A 10,189-nucleotide genomic window follows, 5' to 3' on the forward strand; every position below is an offset into this window, starting at 1 on the left:
CTGCAACCAAGCGGAGACAGTTAAAATAACAGTAAAACACTAAATGTATAGTTGTCAACACCACGAAACTCAAGTGCAGATATTTGCAGTTGGTGTTGAGCTGAGGCGATGGTGGTGGTGAGCTGGGCGATGGTGGTGAGCTGGGGCGATGATGGTGATGAGCTGGGGCGGTGATGGTGAGCTGAGGCGATGATGGTGAGCTGAGGCGATGGTGGTGAGCTGGGGCGATGATGGTGAGCTGGGGCGATGATGGTGAGCTGAGGCGATGATGGTGAGCTGGGGCGATGGTGGTGAGCTGGGGCGATGGTGGTGAGCTGGGGCGATGATGGTGAGCTGGGGCGATGATGGTGAGCTGAGGCGATAATGGTGAGCTGGGGCGATGGTGGTGAGCTGGGGCGATGGTGGTGAGCTGGGGCGATGATGGTGAGCTGAGGCGATAATGGTGAGCTGGGGCGATGGTGGTGAGCTGGGGCGATGATGGTGAGCTGGGGCGATGGTGGTGGTGGTGAGCTGGGGCGATGGTGGTGGTGGTGAGCTGGGGCGATGGTGGTGGTGGTGAGCTGGGGCGATGATGATGGTGAACTGGGGCGATGGTGGTGGTGGTGAGCTGGGGCGATGATGGTGAGCTGGGGCGATGATGGTGGTGGTGAGCTGGGGCGATGGTGGTGGTGGTGAGCTGGGGCGATGGTGGTGGTGGTGAGCTGGGGCGATGATGATGGTGAACTGGGGCGATGGTGGTGGTGGTGAGCTGGGGCGATGGTGGTGGTGGTGAGCTGGGGCGATGATGGTGGTGGTGAGCTGGGGCGATGGTGGTGGTGGTGAGCTGGGCGATGATGGTGATGAGCTGGGGCGATGTGTGGAAGTGAGGCAAGAGATGGGCCGGGCCGGCGACGTGGGCTGCTCACCATTCCTGATGGTGTCGTTGGGAAGGAGCCATATCTTAGTACAAGAGTCGCCCGGCAGCGCTGCTACTCTTGGCACTATCACTAAATTGGTCGACAAATTTTAGAAAAGTAGTTGAGAACTTTCGTCATGTGACGTAACTTCGTTGTGTCTGGAATGTTAACTTCTGTGGAGTTTGTTAACAGCTTGTTGCAGAGGTGAACAAATTATAAATTGTTCCACAGCAGATCAAGTCTCAAGTAGTGTTGTTTTGTGCCAGAACACATCGCTCCTTAGTGCTTCCCACCATGGACTATTTTCACATATCAACATTGTCTCTTAACTACGTATAGCGATGCTACTCCTCTCGGCGTAATGTTTCCTGGGCAAGAAGCGTATCCCGTGTATTACCACGGCGGAGCAGCTTGTGCATCATGTCATTTGTTACTCAGAGCCAGACAGCCTTGATCAGATTAGTCACTCAACCCACACATCTGAAAAGAAAGGAAGTGATGAAGTTTCGGTCCGTCGTGAACCATTAACAAGTGGCGACGTTTCGGTGCGTTCTTGACCGTTATCAAGTCCAGTTCAGGACGGACCGAAATGTTGACATTTCCTTTAAGATATGTGGGCTGGGTGTCTATAATTGTTAGCCCCGTTGTTGAGGCTTGCTGTCAGCAGCGTATCAGATATTGAACTCCTAATGTGTATGAACCTTTGAACCACGTGTTCACATTTGCGGGTTCCTTTAAGGTGAGGAAAAGGTAATCCTTTCCTCTCTTTACATCTACAGAATGTTTATGTTTGGTGCGACTAGAGAACTAATGCGAAACTGAAAAGTTTTAAAGGTGTTGGCACCGACATCATCAGTGAATCATCGTCGGTAAACACAACCCTTGACCAGAGAGTTCATTTATGCCGCGGTAAATCATCCCGCAGCAGTACACTCCCTCCATAGCCAGGCTGCTCGGCGTCGAGCATTCAATAGTGTTCACATAAAGCCTCTTCTTCAAGCTCATTAATCACATAATTTATGAAGAGGCCAGTAGTAAGACCAGCTAGTTGCTGGTGGAGTCAATACTGAGTCTTGTGGGACTCAGTATTGTCCGGGTCAGTATTGGTCCTTGTGGGACACTGCTGGTGTCTGCCGGGGGTCAGTACTGGTCTTGTGGGACCACACTAATGCCTCCCAGGGTCAGTGCGGATTCTTGTATGAACCCACTTATGACTGCTGGGAGATCCTAGTTGGATCCTATGAGCGACTGGTGAGGCCAGTATGTATCCTTCTGGGACTGAGCTAGAGGCTTTCTCCCACAATTTCTCGTGTGAGTGTATTCTTCTATGTTATCAGCACGAGTGGGTGTGGAAGTAGAGGACTTCTCACAGACAAACAGATCAGTATGTTCCTTAATCTGTTCGACTCTTGGAGACTTTCCTAGCACCCATTTTCTTGACTTTACTTTCCATTAGCTGGAGTGCTGCCATTTGTATGACCATTGTTTGCAGTTTGTCCCAATTTCCCTGTAGCATCTCGTTTTCGTCCGCTTTTATTCTACTCATAATGTTCGCGTTATCAGCCAGCATTATTTTATGTGTTACTCCTCCCCAGCCAGCACCCTCACCCCAACACCTCCTCCCCCATCCAGCACCCTAACACCCCCCCTCTCCCCAGCCCAGCACCCTAACACCCCCCCTCTCCCCAGCCCAGCACCCCAGGATATTTCCGGATACATACATTATGATGGTAGTGTGCAGCTCACATCGTGTTGAGTGCTGGCCAAGGAACGATGTTACCAGGACGTCTTGCTGCTGCTCCTGTTGCCTGGTATTGGTGGTGGTGGTGGTAGTGTTGTGGCTGGTGGTGGTGGTAGTGCTGTGGCTGGTGGTGGTGGTGGTGGTGGTAGTGCTGTGGCTGGTGGTGGTGGTGGTGGTGGTAGTGCTGTGGCTGGTGGTGGTGGTGCTCCTCCCAGAGGGCCTTGACGCGCTATCAGCCCGCCTCACACTCAAACAACTTGTCTCACAAGTTTTGACAAATATCACTGATTAAACTTTTCCTGGATTTCAAGTTTTGTCTTCTCGCCGCAGTTTTTTTTCTTTTGCGTGTTTTACACAAACTTTCTTCTGATATTTGTAGAAGTTTTGTCCAGACTCGTGTTCTGGGACTACTAATTATTTCATGTTTGTGCTCGCTGGAACATTTCTGAGTGTCCGTCCGCTGTTTGATCGCCTGTGTACTCTCCCATCCTTCACCTGTGTACTTTCTCCCTACACCTGTGTACTCTCTCCCGGTGCAGCGTTACTCCCCAAACTACCAGGTTTACATTTCATGTGTTCTCTCTGATACTGACAAAGGTATATTGCTTGTGGTTTAAGATATCTGGGAATACACAACCATCACCCCAGTTCCTGCACCCGAACATCCTTCAGTATATTCCAGCTCCTGTGCTCGGCACGGTTCCGGAACCCATCGTATGTACTTCAGTATACTTCACAACCAGTACACCATCATATTTCAGCATACTCCTGTTCCAATACGCGAATATAATTCAATATGATCGACTTCCAGCTCACATATTAAAGTTTCAGAACATCAAAATACTCTTCCCGTTCTTGGGTACACAAATACGAACACTGTCCGAGCAGGTAGGTCACTCCACCCAGCAGGTAGGTCACTCCACCCAGCAGGTAGGCCACTCCACCCAGCAGGTAGGCCACTCCACCCAGCAGGTAGGTCACTCCACCCAGCAGGTAGGTCACTCCACCCAGCAGGTAGGCCACTCCACCCAGCAGGTAGGCCACTCCACCCAGCAGGTAGGCCACTCCACCCAGCAGGTAGGTCACTCCACCCAGCAGGTAGGTCACTCCACCCAGCAGGTAGGCCACTCCACCCAGCAGGTAGGTCACTCCACCCAGCAGGTAGGTCACTCCACCCAGCAGGTAGGCCACTCCACCCAGCAGGTAGGCCACTCCACCGAGCAGGTAGGCCACTCCACCCAGCAGGTAGGCCACTCCACCCAGCAGGTAGGCCACTCCACCCAGCAGGTAGGTCACTCCACCCAGCAGGTAGGTCACTCCACCCAGCAGGTAGGTCACTCCACCCAGCAGGTAGGTCACTCCACCCAGCAGGTAGGTCACTCCACCCAGCAGGCAGGCCACTCCACCCAGCAGGTAGGTCACTCCACCCAGCAGGTAGGTCACTCCACCCAGCAGGTAGGCCACTCCACCCAGCAGGTAGGTCGGTGAGTGTCCTACCTCCCCCCCCCCCCCTCCATTGTGTGACCCTAGTTTAGAGATGCACTCTACATCTCCCTGTGAGGGCAAGAGGCGGTATCCCGTCTAAAGACATTAGCATGTAAGCTGGTTATTAATCGGTGGTGCGGGACAGTGGTGCTCACACGACTGTTTAGCCCCGAGACCCCTGCTGGGGGGACCTGTCCCTCTCCTTCTGGTGTGTGAGGGGCCCCCTACCTCCACCTCTACACCCACCTCTCTAACCAGCCCCACCACACACACACACACACCTTTCACCACCCCCTCTCTCACAACCCACAACCCCGCCCCCCCCCCCTCTCTGACCACCCCTGCATCTCTTACCACCCCCACTCCCCCTATCACCTCCCCCCACTACCCCCCTCCTACCCCCCTACCCCCCTACCCCCTTCCCCCCTACCCCCCCTACCCCCCTACTCCCCCTACCCCCCTTCCCCCCTACCCCCTACTACCCCCCCCCCCAAATCGTGCCTTTTCAACATATTATCGCTAATACACAAGGTTCTCGCGTTCCTAAGAGGCTGGATGGTCCACCTATAGCGATGCTTGCTCTGATACGTCACATTTCTTACGGAGTCGACCAATCTGTTAAAATGCGACGTCAAAATTAAAGCTCCGTAATAATGACGTTTTGTATACATGGTCGTCCACAAGGCTGGTTGGGTGTGTACGCTTCTGGCCGGGCCAAACCGTTGCATTTTTAACGGAGTTGTAAATTGGAAGAACAATCTCAGTAAGGAAAGATGAGGAGTATGGGATCAGCTGAGAAATATCTAGACTGGTGAGACACTAGGACGAGTATAGGACACCACTGGTTCATGTATATAGTGACCACATCACTGCTGGTTCATGTATATAGTGACCACATCACTGCTGGTTCATGTATATAGTGACCACATCACTGCTGGTTCATGTATATAGTGACCACATCACTGCTGGTTCATGTATATAGTGACCACATCACTGCTGGTTCATGTATATAGTGACCACATCACTGCTGGTTCATGTATATAGTGACCACATCACTGCTGGTTCATGTATATAGTGACCACATCACTGTTGGTTCATGTATATAGTGACCACATCACTGCTGGTTCATGTATATAGTGACCACATCACTGTTGGTTCATGTATATAGTGACCACATCACTGCTGGTTCATGTATATAGTGACCACATCACTGCTGGTTCATGTATATAGTGACCACATCACTGCTGGTTCATGTATATAGTGACCACATCACTGCTGGTTCATGTATATAGTGACCACATCACTGCTGGTTCATGTATATAGTGACCACATCACTGCTGGTTCATGTATATAGTGACCACATCACTGTTGGTTCATGTATATAGTGACCACATCACTGCTGGTTCATGTATAGTGACCACATCACTGCTGGTTCTTGTATACCCGGACCACATCACCACAGCCCTCACCACATCACCACAGCCCTCACCACATAAACACAGCCCTCACGACATCAACACAGCCCTCACCACATCACCACAGCCCTCACCACATCAACACAGGCCTCGCCACATCAACACAGCCCTCACCACATCACCACAGCCCTCACCACATCAACACAGCCCTCACCACATCAACACAGCCCTCACTACATCACCACAGCCCTCACTACATCACCACAGCCCTCACCACATCACCACAGCCCCCGCTACAATACCACAGCCCTCACCACATCAACACAGCCCTCGCCACATCAACACAGCCCTCACCACATCAACACAGCCCTCACCACATCAACACAGCCCTCACCACATCACCACAGCCCTCACCACATCAACACAGCCCTCGCCACATCACCACAGCCCTCACCACATCACCACAGCCCTCGCCATATCACCACAGCCCTCAACACATCAACACAGGCCTCGCCACATCACCACAGGCCTCACCACATTACCACAGCCCTCGCCACATCACCACAGCCCCCGCCACATCACCACAGCCCCCGCCACATCTTTACCGACTCGTATAACCTTGTATAATCTCTGAGACATCCAAAGTATTCTTGGTATTCTCGGGTTTACTTAAGGCGAGGACCGAGGCTTGGCTGAGTTTACCATTAAACCCTACATTTACAAGTCAAATTTTGGTAGGAAGCATTTCGGCGAGGGCGTGCGGAGTACTTGTAGCAGTGTCTTGGGGAGGTGTGTGTGTCTTGTAGCAGTGTCTTGGGGAGGCATGTGTGTCTTGTAGCAGTGTCTTGGGGAGGTGTGTGTGTCTTGTAGCAGTGTCTTGAGGAGGCGTGTGTGTCTTGTAGCAGTGTCTTGGGGAGGTGTGTGTGTCTTGTAGCAGTGTCTTGGGGAGGTGTGTGTGTCTTGTAGCAGTGTCTTGGGGAGGCGTGTGTGTCTTGTAGCAGTGTCTTGGGGAGGTGTGTGTGTCTTGTAGCAGTGTCTTGGGGAGGTGTGTGTGTCTTGTAGCAGTGTCTTGGGGAGGCGTGTGTGTCTTGTAGCAGAGTCTTGGGGAGGTGTGTGTGTCTTGTAGCAGTGTCTTGGGGAGGTGTGTGTGTCTTGTAGCAGTGTCTTGGGGAGGCGTGTGTGTCTTGTAGCAGTGTCTTGGGGAGGCGTGTGTGTCTTGTAGCAGTGTCTTGGGGAGGCGTGTGTGTCTTGTAGCAGTGTCTTGGGGAGGCGTGTGTGTCTTGTAGCAGTGTCTTGGGGAGGCGTGTGTGTCTTGTAGCTGTGTCTTGGAGGAAGAGAGTACTTGAAGTTAAGAGCTCACTGTTTATATTGTGAGTGTAAAGACTGCTACATTAGAAGCAATAATTCACTGTAAACCACGGGCGAGCGGCGGTTAACGAAGTTACATCCAGCGTCTTTGAAGAATTGATTGTCATAAATAATTGACACAGAAAGAGAAGCAGGAGGAGTGCCTGCTTGTGGCCTGAGAGCTGACAATCAGATCAGGTCACCAATACTCTGATCATATCAGAAAATAATTATGTGCCCATTATATGGTTATCCCAGGCTTATTTCCAAAGGTCACCAACACCCCAGCTGCTGGAAGGATGGTACCAACACCTGCACTGATTCATGTCGGTTTCTCTACAGACAAACGCTAATTTCCATTTACATTACTGTATTCAAACAGCCACAAGTCCCTCATGGTATGTTCACAATTGCTAACTGCCCACGCTTCAGTTCCAAACAACTAGTGACTGTCTGCACTTTTGTTTTAAACAAGCACTAACTGCCGCTTTTCAGTTACAAATGATCGTTAACTCCTTTGGCTCTAGATATTTGACCGCTCAAGGAACCCTTGCGCCCGTTACAGGGGCAGATACCTTGATTTACCTTCTCTGTACCTTTGTGGGTACCTTTGGCTCTAATTTTGTGTATACCTTTGAGTGTACCTTTGTACTTTTTGTGTACACTTTTTGGTGTACCTTTGTGCGTACCTTTGGGTCTGCCCTTGTGTGGACATTTGTGTGTACCATTGGCCGTACCTTTGTGCGTATCTTTGGGTGAACATTTGAACAGTATCGTGTGTATCTTTGTATGTCCATTGTAGTGTACCTTTAGGTGTACCTTTGGCTGTAACTTTAGGTGTACTCTCGGGTGTATTTATATCAATAAACTTATTCATCGCTTCCCTGTAAATCTCTCGACGATCATTTAATGCTCAAAGTACGAATGCCATTAACACTTCTCTCCTTTACGACCAACAACCGTTAACTAATGCATCTACGACAGTTAACAACTGTATTGCATACTGCATCTCTTAAACTACCAATTGAACGACCCTTCGTGCAAGCGGCAACATTTAATGATTGTCGTCGTGTTCAGGCACCTGCAGTGCCACCTGCAGGTAGGCACTGTACACCTGTGATCTTAACTACCCTCTTCGGCCAACCACTATAAGTAGCTGATCACCAACCTTCCTCTATTATCATGAACTTCCGCTACTAACGACACCACAAATGTGAACCATCTCACTGTATTTTAACCAGCCTTTTGCTCTGCTGTTCTGCCCTCGTCCTCAGCAGATAACAATGTTCGGCAATATGTTTAGTGTTGTGATGTGGGTCTATATATGTATGAACACGTTGTACTGAACGGGGTGAGGATAGCTTGAGTTACCTCATCCCTTTGTGAGTATTTTACCTCAATAAACTTATTTCAATTTCAATTTCAATGTCTTGGACCCTTAGGCCGTCTGTTGTGTTGTCTCAAATATTATTATTATAACTGTGTTATAATCACATGTCACTCAACAACTCGACATTAACAAGCTGTCATTCGGTATTAGCGTTCATGCACTAACCAGAAATTAGTTGCCAATAAACATCAATTACCATTATCTACCAGAAGTTGAAACATCATCCCTTCCCCACCACCAGCCCATCATCCCTTCCCCACCACCAGCTCATCATCTCCAGTCCCCACCACCAGCTCATCATCTCCAGTCCCCACCACCAGCTCATCATCTCCAGTCCCCACCACCAGCTCATCATCTCCAGTCCCCACCACCAGCTCATCATCTCCAGTCCCCACCACCAGCTCATCATCTCCAGTCCCCACCACCAGCCCATCATCTCCAGTTCCCCACCTTCAATTCTGCACCACTAACAACAAACTACCAATTCTCACCCACATTCCCCAATCAAAAACCTACCACCAGACACCACCCATCGAATCCCCACCATCAACCCCCGCCTTAAATCCCCCACCTTCAACTCATCATAACCAGCCCCTACCACCAATCCCCCACAACTTACCTCCCACAACCAACCCCCACAATCCCCCCTCATGTAGTTATACAATATACAATACAATACAATACAATTACAATACAATTACAATACAATACAATTACAATACATTATACAATACAATTCTCTTGAGCCTGCAGCTGTCATCTCAGCCTCTGGTGCTGGCCAATTGTACAGGTGATTTAACACGCTGTGACCCATAACACACGCCCGGATAAGCTCCGGGAACACCCCTCGGAGCTCTCACCTCGCAAGTTGCCACAACGTCACGAAAATGATGTACTAACTGACGCGAACCTAACCTAAATGAGGACTCACGGATGGAAAACGTGACACTCCGTCAGTTTTGCGAGCCGCTATATAGTACATCATATTTTGGTTGTTGAGGATTTATACGTCAAAATGCGATGTAGACACTCAGCGTATAGGTTCGAGCCGTTCTCAAGGCCCTTGTGGATTTGTTGATTAGACTTGAAGAGGTTGTGTGGAGCAGGCAACCAAGAGGCCAGAGTGCAGGAGGCCGTGAGGACGCAGGGAACACTCCGTGGAGGGTGAGGTCGGAGCCGTGTATCCTTCTCTTAGTGGCGGTAAACCAAGAACACAACAAAATAAGGAAAGGTTGAGCTGGCGCAACAATACCCTTGCGGACGCCCCCGCTGGCCGGCCGTAACCACGGGACTCTCCGCCAGGTCCAGAAGAATGCCCTCGCCCTCGCCCTGATGGGGTGTTTACACGCCCTGGGGAGCGTGGAGGGCTGAACCCCAGCTAACCTACACCACAAGCCTTTCTTTGTTAGTGTGTTCACCTTGAAACATTCTGGGAAGTCTTGAACTGTTCTAGTTTGGGGATACGAGAGGTGTTAAACTTACTCTTTTCTCCAGCATAGGTGCTCATCCCCGTGTTGTCAAGGTATTAGTTTAGTGATTATGCTCCCCGTGCACATTACCTCAGCTGGAGTGAAAAAGATTACACAGCCATATAATGGGCTCGCGAACAGAACCACAAAAATTCATTTAGCTAAGCAAGTTACATAGTTTAATGTATATTATAGATCAACAGTCTTCTACAGCATAATGGATTCAGGAGTGTGACTACAATGTCTAAACTTACCAGTTTACATTTGTGGTGAGCTAGTTACAGATCGTTTTGATTTGCTTCCTCTGAAGGGCGTGTCCTTAGCCTCACACCAGCACAGCTTCCCTATGGTGCTAGGACAGCTTACTCGCCACGCTCACACATCATAACACATGTTTATATCACAACACACGTTTGCATCACAATACATATTTACATCACAACATA

This window comes from Procambarus clarkii, chromosome 67, assembly GCF_040958095.1.
Source record: "Procambarus clarkii isolate CNS0578487 chromosome 67, FALCON_Pclarkii_2.0, whole genome shotgun sequence".
Classification (NCBI taxonomy): Eukaryota; Metazoa; Arthropoda; class Malacostraca; order Decapoda; family Cambaridae; genus Procambarus; species Procambarus clarkii.